Source organism: Festucalex cinctus, chromosome 9 (genome assembly GCF_051991245.1).
Source record: "Festucalex cinctus isolate MCC-2025b chromosome 9, RoL_Fcin_1.0, whole genome shotgun sequence".
Taxonomy (NCBI): Eukaryota; Metazoa; Chordata; class Actinopteri; order Syngnathiformes; family Syngnathidae; genus Festucalex; species Festucalex cinctus.
In genome coordinates, this window is record NC_135419.1 from 4,919,009 (window position 1) to 4,937,763 (window position 18,755).

The 18,755-nt window shown below is 38.2% G+C and overlaps 1 long non-coding RNA gene across 2 annotated transcripts in view; it reads right to left on the reverse strand.

Moving 5' to 3' along the window:
- LOC144026137 (uncharacterized) overlaps positions 1–18,755 on the reverse strand; it is a 42,418-nt gene that overhangs the window by 11,819 nt on the left and 11,844 nt on the right. The window contains exon 3 of one of the 2 annotated variants that reach the window (XR_013285055.1): positions 4,404–4,622. The exons of the other annotated variant lie outside the window; for it this stretch is intronic. This is a non-coding gene — a long non-coding RNA (uncharacterized LOC144026137). Of the gene's footprint in view, positions 1–4,403; positions 4,623–18,755 lie in introns of those variants that run through there. 2 annotated transcript variants of the gene reach the window in all.

The window sequence follows — 18,755 nt, forward strand, 5'->3', positions numbered from 1 at the left end:
TTCCCCACTCTTCCTCCCTTGTCCTCCCCTCCTACTTCATGATTTCTTGCATTTCGTTTCAAATGTTTATTGAAGAATTGGCTTGCGTCAAGTAGCGTGGCCATTCAGAGGAGCGCTCAACCGCAGAGCTCCAACAGCAGATTGCAGTCGGCTCGCCGGGGGAGCGGTAATCACACGGGATTCCAAACTAGGGTTTCAAGGCGGGATTACTTATTGTGTTGATTGTGATTCTGTAAGTGTGAACAAAATGTATTACAAACATACACAAACTAGACTGAAGCCAATGACATTGCAGTTTAATCGACTTGGTTCCTGTTCAAAGCATTGCATTTATCATCACAGTGGGCTATAGATTGAAATGTGATATTTCATGCACATGAATATTCTGATTCCGCCTGCGTTAATGTGCATGATCTTTATAGAAAACAATGCATTATTATATGGAAGACATCTGCTGAATTGACGGTTTGCTGTCCTCCATTGTTCGAGTTGTGCCAGGCTGAGTCAGTCCTCCCACCACCGCCATCTTCTTTTATGATTTTTTTTTGTAGATTAAACAGCCTCCCACTCACATTAGGAGGTCTGCTAGTGAGCGCTACATTATCAATGGACAGACGTCCCTCTGTGATTCATTGGAGCCCACACAAGGCATTAAAGCTTGATTGAGTGTTTAGGATCACTGTCCAGCAACAAACTCTGACGTTTGTGTCTTGGCAGGGGGTAATATTGAAGGTTTTCAAGCCAGGGATAGGGTGTAAAGCTGGGATTTTAGGACAGGGTGCGGGTTTCCATTTGGGGTACCGAATTAGGGCTAGTGTTGCATGTTGAGATTTTAATTAGTGTTGTTCCGATACCGATACTGGTATCGGCAGAGGTGCCGATACTGCATAAAAACAGTGGTATCGGTATCGGTGACTACTCACAAGTAACATGCCGATACTATTAATTCCAATGCTAATATAGGATTTTGGATGCAGCATCTTGTGACTTGCTCGTGCACAACATTCACTGATATAGGACATGTTCACTGCATTCTGATCTAAGATATCCTATTGGCCCTTGAATGCTCTGAACCAATGGCAGGACAGCTTTTTCATGTTGAGGAAAAAAAATCGTAAGTATCGGTATGGTATCGGTATCGGCCGATACTGCAAAGCTGGGTATCGGTATCGCGAGCAAAAACACGGTATCAGAACAACACTAATTTTAATCATGGGTTAGTGTTTTGGGATTCAGGATTCAAAGTAGGATAAGAGCTTCAAAGTAGGTTCAGGGTATGGTCTCAAACCAGGGTTAGGGTTCAAAGTAGGTTTTCAAGTTTGGTTTGGTTTCAAGCACAGCAGATGACCTCTCGCAAGCCAGATGTTGGAAACCACCGGTCCAGTCAGCGTCTACGCCACTTGTTCAGTTCAACCCTGCGTGTTTGTCTGAAGGCTGACACCAAAACAAACTGTCGTCAAGGCTGATTCTCCCTCCCCCAATCTTCCACATTCTCCCCCGCCAGCTTCCTTGACTTTGATTGAGTCGCACGACGAACAAAAAAGCCAAGCGACTCGCTTCCCCGTCGCCGAGGACGTCGGGCGGCGCGTCAATTCGGCGAGGCTTTTAAATGCTGAAGCCAGGGCTTTTTGCACGCCGCCATACATCTGCGTCTACCCGTGCAAGAGGGGAATATGTGGGATTGGGCTGTCAAGATCACTGAGGCAGAATGATGGCTGTGTGTTTCCAGCAGTCTTAACAGTCGCTTTGTAATTGGGAACGAGCATTGCGGGTGAGAAGATGGCGGTCGACCTCGACGTCATTACGTTCTTGTATACAGTAATTCCAATACAGCAAGAAGGCAGTGTTAGCAATACATATTTCATATTGATCAAAGAGTTCAGTCGTAATTTACATTTACATATTGTATATTAAAGCATAACTATTTCTGTCTTAAGGTTTCAAGCCAGGGTTAGAAGGTATCAAAGAAGTGTTTTAAGTCACGATTAGTATATCAGTTAATGAGGCCTTTAAGGTGTGAAGCCCGGGTCAGGTTTTCAAAAAAAGGTTACTGTTTCAACTTAGGTTGGTCTCAAATCAATCTTAGAGGTTCAAATTAAGCCCCCAAAACCCATGTTACATTTTCATAGTAGGGTTCCAAATTAGGATCAGGGTTTCAAATTAAGAGTTAAAATTTCAAGCTTCAAGCAAGGTTCAGGATTTCAAATTAGGGTTTCAAGCTATGGTTTTAGGAGTCTTCAGAATTTGAACTAGGGTTCAAAGACAGGGTTAAGGTTTTAAATTGCACCTCGGATATAAAATTGTTGGGTTTCAAAGTAAGGTTTCAAGACAGATTTAAATTGAGGTCTCAAGCCTTGGTTATAGAACCTCCTGCTAGGACTCGTGTTTCAGTTAGGATTTCAAGACATGGTTAGGTTCCAAAAATGGTTTTTAAAGGAGGGTTTCAAGATAGGTTCAGGTTTTCAAGCCATGTTTAGGGTTTTAAAGTGGGTTTTTGAACGCATGGTTTTAAGCCAATATAAAGGCTTCTAATTTGGATTTTGAGCTTCTTTTTTTTGGGTTTGAAGCCCGGGTTAGTGTTTCGAACTAGCAATTAGCATAGCACCGAAAATAAAAGGCCTCCACTGAAATCTCCATAATGAGATTCATCACTTGACTTATTTACTGTAATCATCTCGATCCGTCTACACGATGAATAATTCTTCTGACAGATTCATCTTGATTATTTCATGTTTTTGTCTTCACCTTCACTGCCTCTGCAATTCAATATCAACACAAACCAGTAGCTTTAAATTTAGGAACTCCTTTTCGCTGTCATGGATCATTAGCATATCGTCAACACTTCCTGTAATGACAATGACAACCGGCATTGTTTTGTGACTCAAGTGTGATTTGCATTATTTCGCTTCCTCGCTGCCGCCAAGACACTTTGGTTGTCTCGAAATGACAAAATAAATGAGCCGACGCATCGACATCGTCTCATCTCCAATGCGCATTGACGCACTCTTGCAATGCGACGTACCGTGTGTCAAGACGATGGCAGTTGTGGAAAAATGAGCCATCGTGTTAATTTTATGACTACTGTGAGAGTGGTCTGGACTTTTTTGACTGGGGATTATTTCTAGTTGTGTGCTGTTTATTTCGATTAAGCAAGATGACTGAGAATGTTATGCTATTTTTTTTTATTATTATTATTATTATTATTATTTCTCGTTCTGTTTAATTCTACTTAAAAAAAAAATGGTGACGGGTCTGATCACATTAATTCTAAAATGGTTAATTCCTTGTTCTTATTCCGGCACATGATCCAAGGCATGTTAACATTTTTTACTCTAGATTGCTTTTGCGTGATATTTGAATTTTCACATTCCGATTTCTTTATTGAACCCTAAAAAGGCAATTCCCCCATTCAGAACCTGTCCAACAAACATGAAAACCAAAACAACCATGTAGGGACAGAACGGGAAAGTTCAAGGTCTGTCCCTTTAAAGAGCGCACAGTGTGAACCTGGAAAAGCTTCAGCACATTTGGCAACATTTGGCAATAAAAGACATTACAACAGGACTCTGAGATTTGCACATGTGGGCGGGGGTAATATTCTGACAAATGCTGGCGGGAACTGACGGCCCATCTTGACGCCGTAACGTTCAATTATTTCCCACGCTAATGCACTCGTACTGTAAAACCCCTCCACCATAAGCTAATGCTTTGGCTCGCAATGAACTAATGAGGAGTCATATTCATTGAACATTATGTATCCGCATGACATGTAACACTTAAGGGAAATCAAGGCCACGCACTGGTTATAAACAGGGCGCCAAAAATGCACCCGCAATGCAAGAGCGGCACATTCGAGCGAATGCAGTGTTCAACCGCGCAGCCGCAAGATCACGCCGTGAGGAGATTACAAAACACCTGCTGTTAATATTCAATTAATCTAACTCAGTAATATTGTTTGTTGGCCAGAAGAAATTATGCAGATGTGATTTTCATTTCCCTTGTGCAGTCCTGGAGAGCTGAGGAGACGAGATAAGGTGGCGTGTGGAGAAGAGGCGTAAGAACATTCGATAAAAAAGAAAAAAAAAAGAAAAAAAAATGGAATGAAGGTGGTCTATTAGGATTACAGTATTTCTAATGTGCAGGATGGGTTATGAATAACTGGTGAGAGGAGCCATCAATTTAATTATGAGACAGTAGCATGTTAGAATGTGTGACCAAGTGTTATGGGTTTATTATGACTGTGATTATTTGTGATATTTGTTTTTGTTTTTTTATGAATAATCACGGTCACGATTTGTGACGATTTTTGATTCTTGAATCGGTCCCGATTTGTGATTGCATTATCTATACAATAGGTGACCAAGATATATAGTTTTATAGTTCTATTTATTTCTATTGTGCATATCATCATCATCATCATCATCATAAATAACTGGCAAGGGATGATTACAGTCATCGTCTTGTATATTGTGCCACAACTCCTCCATGAGTTGTGCAGCTGAAGCACACCAGGCAAACTTCTTTTCTCCTCAATTAGGCGGCAAAGGTTGTAGAACATTCCGGACCCACCTAAACCTCTCGGTTAGGCCCATCCATCACAGCGGCTCTCCATCCTGCTGACGCTGAAGAGAAATATTTGCAGATGGCCTTGGGCTGCCTATTAATTAAGCAGCCTCATTTACACTTGATTGATAAACTGCTCTGAGTCGCCTGGGCGCACTCACGATTTGAAAGGGGGGGGGCTTTAAAGACATCACACACTAACGACCTTCTTCATCTGAAACATCTCGTTTGAGTCACTTTGAAGACGCTTTATCACTGGGAGCAGTTTGAACATTTAACTCTTTATAAGCTCAGTGAAGAAAAACAGACCTCAGCAAAATACAATAATTAATAATATATAATATTGGAACATGACAACAATTATATCGTATTTCAAATAATGATATTATTCATATCAAAGATATTCACATAATAAGTTATGTAATTTGAAAGTATGTATTATATCTAAAATATATAAAAACATATTTTCTATTTTTCCTTATTCAGTTTGTAAAAATTATTTTAAAAAAAATGGAAATATAATCAACACAATAGAAAGAAATTACTGTAATTGTACTGTATGTTCCATGTTCTTTTCTTTTATTATTTATTGTGATTTTTCACAACAATAATAAAACAAAACAAATCAATTCATCACGTCACAAAAAGAAAAAAAAAAAAAAAAAAGAGTTTTCATCAAGGTTTTAAAATAATTTATACTTGGGGCAATCTTCAGTTCTGTTGGCAATTGTTAAAATACATTGCTCCATTTTATTTTTTCACTGTAATTTTTAATAAAATGATACTTAGAATGTCAAAAATGTAATTAAGTTAAAATTATGTAAAAAAAAAAAAAAAAAAAAGAAAAGAAAAATACAATTATTAATAATGATCATGCTAATAATTGTAATTGTACTGATAATAAAACAAAACGAAAAATACTTTAATGGTCAACATACAGAAAATATGTGTTAAAAAGAAATGCAAAATGTATTTATTGTTTTCCTGCTCTATGTTCAAATGTACAGCTTTGCATTCTATTTTCTGTTAATAAAAAGACAATTAAAAAAATAATGAAATAAATAAATGTATTTGATTTTGAATAAATTGTATTTCTAGATATTTTAAAATATGTAGATAAAGAAATACTGGTATAACAAAGTGCTGTATAATAACATATACAGAAATTGTGATAAAAAAAATTAAAAAATCTATTGTGTTGTAAAAACTTCAATAATGACTCTGGGGCTGTTTGCCTCCATGCATATGCGTTAACTGTGATCAATCAAAAATAAATCACATGCACAAAAAAAACCTGCACATGGATTCTGTCCTATGACTGCACCGTCCGGCTGCTGCTTTGAAGCCTGAAGCGCAAGCGCAATTATAGCCGAGTGGACGTAATGTATGGAACGCTGCACCTCTTCGCCAGGCATGTGCTTTAAAGGTTATCGCTATTTCATAATCACAAATGGCACTACCGCGCTATTAGCTGAAAGTCAAGTTGCCCTTTTGAGGAGCAGGTGCTTTTCGCCCGCCACCACCAAATGAATGCTGAGTGAGTCGGTTCCAGAAGTTGTGAGATAACAAATAATTGAACCTTAACTAGCAAGTCTTGAGTGCTCCCATGGACTTCAATCTCTTTTATGTATTCAACGGATTATGGCACAGTCGAGCAGTCTGTAACTTCCACTAACAACCTGGTTTATTTTTACATAGTTCCTCCTCAACTATGGAGGACCAAAACTGGCAAAATGCGAAATAAATAAATGACTAAATAAAGAAATAGATGACTAAAAGTGAAAATAAAAATGAATATGAAAAATATAATTCCAAATTTATATGTAAAAAAATAAAAATAAATGGAAATAAATCAGTTTTTATTTTAACTTGTCATTTATTTATTTATTTAGACATTTATCTATTTATTTAGTCATTTATTTATGTATTTATTTAGTCATTTATTTATCTATTTATTTCGTCATTTATTTATTTATTTATTTAATTTTTTGGAATTTTGGCAGTTTTGGGCCGTACAGCCAAGTGGAAATGTTATTCAAATGAGGACTTGGCTGTACGGCCCAAAACTGCCAAAATTCAAAATAAATAAATAATGAAATAAATGACTAAATAAATAAATGACTAAATAAATAAACAAATGACTAAATAAATAGATATGAGTGACTAAATAAATAGATAAATGAATGAATAAATAAATAAATGAATAAATAATTAAATAAATGTCTAAATAAATTAATAAATAAATGTCTAAATAAATAAATAAATGACAAAAAGTGAAAATAAAAATGGATTTATTTCCATTTATATTTATTTTTTTAGATATAATTTTGGAATTATATTTTTTTTATATTGTTTTTTTTTTTTCACTTTTAGACATTTATTTATTTATTTATTTAGTCATTTATTTATTTCGAATTTTGGCAGTTTTGGTCCTCCATACGCAACAAAGAAAGATCGTATTCTCTCAGTCAAGATTTGTCACGTCAACTTACTTCCTTGACACTAAAATGACAAATCGAAGTAATCCATAGTCACAAAATGCCCGCATTTATATCACAGCAATGCATTACATTATTTATGCACAGTTTTGGATGGTATTCACTGAACAATATATTTTGTATTTTCATTTTCTTCCATGGATAAAAGCACTCCTGAAGAACATCCAATTAGCCCAGTGGTCCAAGAAGAGAACCAAAACGGCACAAAAGGGACACGCCAGGCGGAATGAAAGTCTGTGGACCATTACGCACAAGGCAAAGTAACACACAGAATTCACGCCGTGCTCCTAATAATGCAGGAATTAGATTGGTGCCTGCGAGTGACTAAATGGGGGAAACCTAATTAAATGCAGGATTTGTAAAAGAATCCAGGCGCGGGATTACAAAAAGGCTCAGCCGGGCTAATTCCGCAGAGGCGTGTGCCTCTTGCGTAACAAGTCATCGGGATACCGCTGCTTTCTGCAAAGGGGTTGCCATCATTCTTAGGTTAAATTAGTAGGGATGTTCTGTAAGTAATACACTGCATCAAAACTACGGCATCATGAATGCAAACGCTCCCCTCGCCAGTCATTCATGATAATCACCACCTTGCACAATAGAAAAATGATTAGAAATAATTCACAATATCAAGATTTGCCCCACAAATGTGGACAGTAAGTAGGGCTGCTTAATTATGAAGAAAATATTAATCACGATTTGATTGGTAATAATTGAACTCACGATGAGGACCGATCATTTAATTTTTAGTACAAAACAAGAAAATAAGAAATTTTTTGGGAGGAAACGCTATAATTATACTTTTTTTTTTTTTTTTTTTTATGATTATGCTGATTTTGTAATAATAATTCAAATGGTAATTGAGTTTTGATTACTTGCACCGCCCTAACCGTAAGCATCTTGGACCAGTTAGCAAATATCGCTTTATCGATGACTATAAAGCTTCTCAAGGTGGCGATGAACTGCAGTCGGGGACACAAAAAAAAAAGAAATGGCAATTTTGCCACGCTTTTCCAATGTCGATTGGCGAGATAGGCATTCTTGAAAGATGTCAAATGATGATGGACTCAACATCTGTCCGAATAAAATAGTCTTTGATGTCTCTTGGACACGTTGCACTGTTTGATGATTTTTTTTTGCTCTGTAATTGTGCATGTGCAAAGACAATCATTTTTCATTCATTCATTCATGATACCTAGAGAAAAAACTAGGGGTGGGGGGTGGGGGGGGTGGGAGTTTGTATTGGTTGTGCCAGAGCCAGAGACGTGCACTGTATCCACTCAACTTCAAAGATGATCACACACAAACATGCGCGAAGCCTCACTCCTTAGAGTGTATCTTTTTTTTCCCCCATAATAACACGTGCGCTGGAGCCTAAATTCAATTCGAAGAGCCTTTGTACTGTGTTGCAGTCTACTAGTAGTGCAGGGAGGCTTATTGCATCCTCATTGCCTGGCCTGAGCAAGCATGTGTGACCACAATGCCATGCATTCACCAACAAAAATGTGATTTATAAACTAAAATCAATTATAAGTGATCAGTGTAACAAGCATTACAAACACATTTAATGGTTAGCGAACAAATGTGTGCAGTACTACAGTACAAGTATAGTATATTCCTATTCAATTTTTCTAGGTGTTGGATATTTATGGGAACAGCATTCCCACATATTCTGTTACTTTCTAACCTTTATTATTTCAGGCACTTATTATTCCGCTCACTTTTTGCCATGCAATAACTACCAGATAACACTTCCGATTTACACTGTTGAAATTTCACTTTGCTTCAGGGGAATATAGCGTCTGATTAGGGATGCACAATATATTGAGAAAATATCGAAATTGCGATATTGGCCTATGCAATATGTGTATCACAAAGATATGCAATAAGTTTGATATGGATTTTTTTTTTTGCTTTTATCTGAATTTGACCAGTCAGACTGTCAGGTTTACCTGTTTGACATTTATTAAACATGACAAAAAAGGAGAGAAGACACTCAGTTCAAAGCGCGCGAGGAGAGAAGAGAGGCTGCACTCTCTGAAAAAAAATCCCCTCCTCACCCTCTCTTTTTATTTTGTTTCCACGCCCCTAGTTCCAACCCGAATAATGTAAATGCAAAACATGCATCTAATGAAGATCCATTGCACCACTAATTGTTTGCCATCTCGTGGAAATGCATTTAATTATCCTTGCCTGCCAATATACATCATTGGTATTGAACGGTAAATAATCATTCTCGAGTAAAAATCAGGTGCATGTAAAATTGGATAATTTCCCGTGGCACACCTGATGAAGAAAACCAAGAAACTTACTAAACAAAAAAGGCCGTTATAATTGCTGATCCATAGAATTTAAATCCTTAAAAAAATAGCTTTAAAAAAAAAAGGTTGAAAAAAATAAAAAAAATAAAGTAGAAGTGAAAATGCCTCATATTTACATTGGGAGACTCGCTACACAAATAACACTGCCTCTCGGCTCCAGTGGAGGGGCTTTAAAGTCCAAAATAGACTCGCCCCTTATCACTCCTTTGCTACCATGCGCTTGCACACACTGTCATTGCGAAAGGATAATTCTGCGCGTTTGCAGGCGACACGCTGAGAACGTCCTTCGGGGAGTAATACAGCGTGTCGCTGCATTAGGACGCCATTCAAACAACACCAAAGGAGATTCATGTCTCAGTACTGCCAGGGAGCTGCAAGTTGGCGGGTCATGTTCGATACAAATCTCCAGATGAACAGCATTAGGTAGACTGACACAATCAAAATACCCGGGTACCTTGACTTACAAGTTGAATTTGTGGCACAACCAAGTATGTAACTCAATTTTGTCATCTCTCAAATCAAGTTGCCAACTGAAATTAGTTGAAATGCCACCTATCCATTCTAGCTCTAACAAAAAATAAATAGAAAATAAAAATAAAATGTTGCACATTTTTAATGAAAAAAAAACAGACATATGTTGTTAAAACATAATAAAAGTGAATGTAAAGAAACAATTCAAAATCTAACTATCTGGAGCTGTTTATCCATGTAAGGGAAACCAAAATATGTTTTATAGCGCATATTAAGTATAATTACTGTACAGGTATTTACAAGAGTATTTGTTTGTTGAAGACCGACGCTACCAGTATCGCTAGTGGTACGTAGGCTCATTCTAGTGGTACACAATAATAATAATAATAATTAACCCCGCCTCCCATCCACTGACAGCTGGGATAGGCTGCCCCTTCAGACCATCATTTCTTCTGCTATGCAAAATTTCATTATTATTTATTTACTTTAATTGTACTTATTTTGACTCTTTTTCCCACTTCATAACAACATCATCATTTTCTGGGGGTTATCTCATGTTTTTAGTTGTTAATAGTGGATGCCAGGATAATATGGCTGTAATGTGTTATCATTTTACCAAGATTATATGCAACATTTTTCACATGAACATCATGCAAATCAACTTGCGATTGTGATTGGTTAGTTAAGATCCAATCATGAACCAGTGTTGACATCATCCAAATTATGCGGGGGTTTTTTGTTTTGTTTTGTTGTGGTTTTTTAAAGACATGGAAATGTGTCATGTGCACTGCAACCACCTATGAGTCTGAACTCTGAAGGGGTTAAATTTAACTGATAGACATGAAATTAAGTGGACATGTCCATCATAAACATGCCCGGACTGAACCAGGTCGGCCATTTTGTTTTGAAGCAGCCATATCAGGAAAATTTGGGGGCTTGTACTTTGACTAGCTCACACTAGGGAATCCATGAGCTTTGGAAAAATATTAACCAGGCTAAGACAGAAGGCATGACTGATTTGCCGTACATTTGCAGGCCCTCGTTTGCCAAGAACTGGACATAAGACTAGCAAACAAAAGCAGAGTGGAGTGAAGAAGCAATAAAACAGTAATTGGACACATGCCGAGGCAAAACAGGGAGAACAAATAAGCAGCCATTCAGAGGTGGAGGGCCACCAGGCAGCTGAGAGGATTGTGGCGTGACACAGAATTAGCATTTAGCAACATTTCTGCTTGACAGGTACGTTTATCACCTCTTTTTGAGTCTACATTCCATAAACATAAAACTTGAAACATTTAGAGTATCACCCAATTACGAATAAGTCATGCTAGCAATGAAGCAGCTGTGGCTAATGTCAGTTTGTTTACAGTGCTAATGCTAGCTTAGTATTCCTAGCGCTGCTATTTTGTTGAAGCTGGATATGGTATGAGTTCTCTGTGACTATTTAAAACTAAAACTATGCACTTTTATAATCACAGTGAGAGGCTTTGGTCAGACTCAAGAGGGGAGACGTTAGTGAGGTGAGGCTACTTACAAATCAGATCATGCTAACTGTTTTAACACTGCAAAGTCCCTCTTTATTTTTATTTCTTTTATTTCTTGTATTTCCATTAAATCGAGGTCTGCGAGAGTCTTGCAGGGATCAGTCCGGGTCTAAATTTTTTTATTTTTTTTCCCCCGAGCCGCCAGATTGTCACAATCACGCGCATTCAAACCGCAACGGTTTGCACGCAACATGTCAGCCTTCTCACTGATGCTTGATTGTGAAACTTGATGAAATCACCAAAGTCATACTTGTACTCTTGCTGCACTAAAGGGCAGGAACTCAACTATCGCTCTCTCACACACATTCTCTCTCGCTCTCTCTCTCTTTGCACACAAGCATATTGTGTCTGCTGAATGGCTTTTGCAGAAATAATGCAATCACGCTCATAGCCTGATCGCTTATCGGGGGGGCCCGCGAGCGGCGGACTGCAGCGTGAGCGGAATCTTGCCGCAGGCTGCGTCCTAACGCCTCCTGCTGCGATAAAAGTCGGATAGCAAATGTGTATTGTCGGGCCTGTTATTGGAGGATAATAGAAAAGAAGGGACTAGCGGGTGGAGGCTCATGAAACTGAAAATGCTGGTCCTTGTCAGCTCTTTGATCTTATGATATGGTAAATACTTCCTATGATTTCCATTCTTTTCCTTGTTATGATGCCCCAACCTCATGAGGCAGGAAGATGGGTAAACAATTCAGGTGTGTATTCGCACAAGGGTGGCTTAGAGGTTGCTTATAATGAATGTGGCGGCTCCTCTCGCCACTTTCAACAAAAGAACTCAACTCGGAAAAACCCACAGTCAAAAAACTCCATGCATGCATATATGTGAGCTATGCACTAATATTACTGTGGAGTGTGTATAATTATCATGATGGCTCCTCACCATATTAAAATGCTATTATTTAAATTAATTATATTGCATATCACGGTGGTTCACTGGTTAGCACGTCCGCCTCCCAGTACTGAGGACTCGGGTTCGAGTGGGGGCTCCGGCCTTCCGGGGTTTGCATGTTCTCCCCGTGCCCGCGTGGGTCTTCTCCGGGTACTCCGGTCTCCTCCCACATTCCAAAGACATGCATGGCAGGTTAATTGGTGGTTCCAAATTCTCTCTAGGTGTGCATGTGAGTGTGGATGGTTGTTCGTCTCTGTGTGCCCTGCGATTGGCTGGCAACCAGTCCAGGGTGTCCCCCGCCTACTGCCCAAAGCCAGCTGAGATAGGCGCCAGCACCCTCCGCGACCCTTGTGAGGAATAAGCGGTCAAGAAAATGGATGGATGGATATTGCATATCTTTGGGACACATTCCACCTTATCTAACTCATTTACAAACAACCTGGCCCATCTTTCCATTTTAAAAATTAAATGTAGCCCTTGAGCAAAAAAAGTCTGCTCTCCACTGATCTATACGGTCAAAATTATAACACCATGGTCAAAAAACGACAACAGCTCCTGTCAACCAGATATTCATGACAACCACCACCTTGCACAATAGAAATCAACAGGAACACCACCAGAGCGACAGTGAGGACAGAAAGGGGAAAGCAGACAGATGAAGAGACAAAATGGGCAGATGGAGGTCAGCGATTATTCCGCGACCCGCAGATGGCCGGCGGTCTTCTGACAGCCGCGCAGGCTGACGCGCTTGGAGGCGAGGCGTCGAGTGAGGATGAGGATCTTTCTCTCCCTTCCTCATTCGTTTAAAACGTCGACGCGAGTGCGCCTTTGCTCCCTCCCTTCCTTCCTTCCCTCCCTGCCGCCGCTGGCTGCGGTTCAGCTGAGTGCACCGTGTCGCCTAACAGTCGGAGGCGGATTAGCACCTGATGGTTCAGCAGGAAGTACCTATCGCGCACACATGCCCAGAAACCGCCCGCCTCTTTCCAACCTCACGACTCCCTGAGAGACTTTTGCGTGACCCCGGCGAGTGTTGTGCGCAGCAGAAAGCTAACAAGTCAGAATATCGCCAAGTGTGTGTGCGTGTGAGGAAGCCAGAGGCCACAGGTGAAGCTCACACTTGAACTCAGATGAAGGCAAACAACAACAACAACGCGAGACCTCTTCACATGGCACACACTCGACCTCCATCGAGACCTTGCTGGCTTCAAAGTGAAGTAACATTCTTTCACCAGTTATGATGAACCACCTATGGCGTGTGTGATTAATATAAAAATTAAGAAAACAAAAAAATGACTCGAAATAAGCCAGATGGTTGAAAAATGTCCCCAGCACGTTCAGTCATTAATACATCATGCAAATGTATGTGAGCAATTAATCGATTATCAAATTAATTGATGCAATTTTAACAATCAAGTAATCGTTTATAGCCAATGTTCAACTTAAAAAATTCCAAATGTTCCGATTTCTACCCCTCAATAGTATTAACACTATTCTATAAATGTTTGTTGTGCTCCTCTCACCAGTTGATGACAACTGCTACCTTGCACAATAGAAATAATAAAAAAAAAAATATTTGAAATAATCTAGAGGGTCAACAAACATTCACCGCACACTCAGTCATGCACGTGCATATTACATATATATATATACAGTATTTTGGTCATGTACTAATACATAATTAATGGCATTGTTCTCCTTGCCAGTTCTTCATGATATTCACTAGCTCACACAATAAAAAAATAAATAGAATGACTAGAAATAATCTATATGAAAATCCTTGGTCATAAATGGGAATATATGTGAGGAACAACAAACTATCACATAATTAATGCAACTGCTCTCGAAAGATATTTGTGAGAATTGCTACCTTGTACAATCAGAATACACATAATGAGTAGTAGAATTAACCCTATAATAATAATAATAATAATAATAATTCAAAAAGTGTATCAATCATGCACAAACATGTGACATGATTCATGCAATGGCTCCTTCTGTCAGCTATTCATATCCACCAGCAGACACAAAAGAAATAAATACAGTAACTAGAAATAATCTATTGGAAATTAAGAAAACAACGAGACACATAATAATCCACAGTCATAAAACTTCATGGCATGCTCAGTCACTCATAGACATCCAGTATATGCTAGTCGAATACTCCCAACACATGATAAAGACTACCAAGCACAATAGAAACAGAAAAAATAGAAATAAACCAAAAGTCAAACAAATGTCAACATTGGTGTTCTTGTTTAGCAACAGAGCTATTTTTTAAGAGAAATTATGTCAAACAGCGACAAGAGACACGTCATTGACAAACCTTAACCTTAAGTCAATCAAAATGAATAGGCCATGAAGTGAAATGTCATTTAAGGAGTATTATTGCTTTACGAGGGCACCATTAATCAACCTCAAACAATAAAAAAAATATATAAAGCAGACAGGTAATGGGTACCAAGCAAACACACTGCTGATGTTTTTGTTTTTTGTTTTGTATTTTTTGCCACTTAAAATCATTAGGGTTGTTGTGAAATGATCCATGATCCACTTGAATTTATACTTCTAACAATTTTTTTTTAATTTGCTGATGCAGAGAACTGCAAAAGTGCAGCTCATGAGGAAAACTACAATAATAACAAAAAACAATGTCAAAGAATCCTCGTGTGCTTTTGGCAAGCTTGCCACCTCAGCAGACAATTAGAGGAATGAAGCCTTTATGTGAATGCCAAAAAAAGACGATGACACTAAAACGAACCATAAACCACCATAAAACGTGTTATCCAATTTTTAGTGCGTCTTTAGAAGCACCACGCCAATTTGCATAATAGCGATTGTCTTTAGGTGGAAAAGCTACACAAAAGCGACCCTTAAAAGTGACACACAAAATGACATGCACTTGTCTAAAAAGAAGACAAAACTATGACTGTGGTTTCCTATAAAGAAATCTAATCAATGATGTTGCATATCTAAAAAGAAGATATCTATTTTTGTTGCACTTACACAAAAAGACAATGGATGTTGCATCTACCTAAAGAGAAGACAAACTAGTGCACTTTCCCAAAACGAAGACAAACGAGTTATATAGATAGCACTTTGCTAAAAACAACAATAAATGTTGCACTTACATTAAAAGAAGACAAATTACTGATACTGGATGTGACCTGTAAGGGTGATGGGACTTCTAAGCAAGCCAAAATGCGATTGGCTGCTTGCACAGTTGGGTAAACGAGCATCCTTTTTGAAGTTTTTTTTTTTTCTCCTTCTTGGCAAGCAGACAGGGGAGGGGTGAGCAACTACTCACGGAGGAGGAGGGAGCAAGACAAAAGAACACTAAGCAAATGTGGATGAATTTCTGTTCAGTTGATCAATGTACGTAAGTCCTAAAAAAAAAAAATAACTAAATGGTGCCAGTGGGTAAAAATTATCCCAAAGAACAACATGAGTAGCACTTGGGTCCATTCTAAAAACAACGCACAAGGGCTGGGGCACTGTGATTTTATGTATGTATGTATGTATGTATGTATGTATGTATGTATTTATTTATTTATTTATTTATTTATTTATTTTTTAATGTGGTACACATTTCTTCTGTCCCATTTTTTCTATATTGTGCTTAAAAATAAAATAGCTGTAGAGTTCAATTTAGAGCTGTAATTTTTAATGTTGCAATATTTTTGCTCAAAGTTACCATACAGTTGGAATCTAATATCTGCCCATGCCTATAAAGTACTTTGCTAAACAGAAATCAAAATTGATTTTTCACTTTTGGCACAGGCCAGTGTGGGACCAAACGTGCTGTCGGCTTTTATGCCTATTATTACTTATCATTTTCATTATTTTATTATTTCTATTTTTGTGTTTATTTGTATTGTGCACATTGTGGTTATCAGGAATAACTGCAGCGGAGAACGATTAATTGCATACAGCTCTATAAATAAAGTTGAGGTAGTAATAGTGTTGCTTATTCATATGTGACCTGCTCCGGCAAAATGGTCCACATGTCGGGAGGATCAATCTAGAGACATGGACTATATTAGACAGTTGGACTTTATTTGTCCCGTTTTGAGATCTCTCCACAAATAGCCTTCTTGAGGTCTCTAGTTTCATTTTTAAGTAGCACAAAAGTCAAAATTCTAATAGAAGTGTAGCAATTCTTAAGTCATAATTAGGGGGAGTGTTTTTAGCCTAGCTACTAGCTAGCGCCACATTTTGCGCAATGTTTAAAAACAACCTGATTTCATCTCTTGAGAGATCAATCTTCCAAAACATTTAAAGGGTTAAAATCTCGGACGAGCCTGCTATTGGAATTGACTTTCCACTGATATTTTAACATATATTTTTCCCTAGGTACTGGTTGCTATGGACATTTGAAAGACGCAAGTACCTTTTTCTCAAAACTAGGGATTTCAACCTTCTAACATTAAAACTGATGCAACTTTGTCAAATTTTGAGGTACATACATGTATTATACTGTATATCATTCTAAAGGGAATTAAGTTAAGAATTCGAATATATCAATATCTCAATTGTGATTATTTTGGACGGGACCCTTTTCCCAGAGCCGGTCAGATATGCCCGTGCGTGTACTTTTTTTTTTTTTTTATAGATTATTTCAAGTTGCTCTTTATTCCTAATGTGCAAAGTGTCTGGTTACCATGATTAATGAATGGAGTGATTGCATGATTCATGTGTATGGGGTGCGCATGTGCCTGTGTGGGCCTTTTACAGCAACATCATTTTCTCTAAGGTCGGACGTTTTCATGACTTTACGACGTTCTCGCCACCGAGCGTGAATCCGGTGCAACAAGTGCTGCAGCCCAAATGAACACGTAAGTCATTTTTTTTCTGACCCTCGGCCACCTATTTTCCTTTTGGCGCCTTTGCCCCCGCTGACACGTCGTAAAGCAGCAGCAGTGTGCTCGGGTCTAAGGGGAGTTCATTGTTTTGGGGCGAATAAGCACATTTGTCAGTTTTATGCACCGTCGTATTCCGATGGTAGCTCGACTAAGTTGCATTCGGGGTAGTTTGTCCTGGACAAGACTGTCGTAAAACCCGTATTAAAAAAAAAGGAAATGTGGGTAGTTTACAGGAAACCTGAAATCGTAAATGTTTGAAAATGTGCCTTGAAATTTAAACAGATAAAAAACCCACAACATAGTTACCTAAGTGGTGAAAACAATCACGTTCCATGGGTGTGTAATGATATTTCAAAAATCACATTTTGATATGACATTGGTCTTCAGGTTACAGTGCGCTTCACATTGGGTACAGTAATGGCGAAAAATGCAAAATGCAAAACCTAAGTGTTTATCTGTGGTCTTTGGTCAAGTTTGTGAATATAAACAGGGATGCACTATTAGAAAATAGATGTCAGCGCTCTTGTACTTTTATAGAATTATGGAATTAATGTGATTGCTGCTCTCACTAGTTAATCATAACAGCCACCTTGCACAATAAAAATAAACTCGAAATCAATAGTGTCACACACAAAAAAGAATCTGTGGCACATTCAAGGTCAAGCATGAAATACAACAAGGAATGTATGATGAAATTAGGACAGATTATCAATATGAGTGTGCTAGGGGGTGCATGACTTCGTCAAAGTAGTGATAGTAGTTGAGTTGACGTCAATTAATGAAGTCGTCATTTCCATTTTTAATGTTGTCAACTCGCTATTTGTGCTACAGAAGTTCAAACTATGTTCCCCGTTGTCTTCGTCTCACTCCATCAAATCCAGACGATGCAACATTCAGACACCTTGACTTCCTTGCAGATTTCTGAATGTGCACAAATAAAAAATAATTCTGACGTTATTTAGCTACCAGCGATTATTGCACAGTGTTTTCTAAGTTTGGGCTGTTATTGTTTCAGTATTAGAATCAAGGTACTACTATGCTGGTAGGTTAGCACATACTTTTCTTCTTACACTTAAAGATGTCGAGAGACGAATAGTGACATTGGCAACACTTTCACATCTTTAGTAACTCAAAATCGATTGTGTAGTAAAATTGGAAATACAGTATTCTTGGTAAGCCATAAAGCCGTAAAGCCCGAAAAGAGAAAATGTCGGCTCTAGGAGGGTTGGTGAGCTCTAACTCACAACTAAACCCGTATGACACATTACGGCGCGTTGTTAAGTTACTGTAAAGCATGCCTTCTCAAAGATGCTCCTTTTTGCTGACACAAGTAGCAAAGATGAACAAACCAATGAAGAATTTACAACACATCCGCTGGTTCTCTCAACTGTTGTCACCCAGGACCCGCATTTTCCTTTTGTTGCTAAGTCACGACCCACTTTTATAGACGCAAAGAACGATAAAGAAATGTTTTGCTTCAAAAATAGACTTTGAAACCATGTTTACAGAGAATTTACAACATGCCCTTAAAAATAAATGGGTTGCAGACTATTTAGTGTCTGTTTTAAATATCTTATCTCCATTTTAATGTATGGCTCTCTCTTCATGGCTTT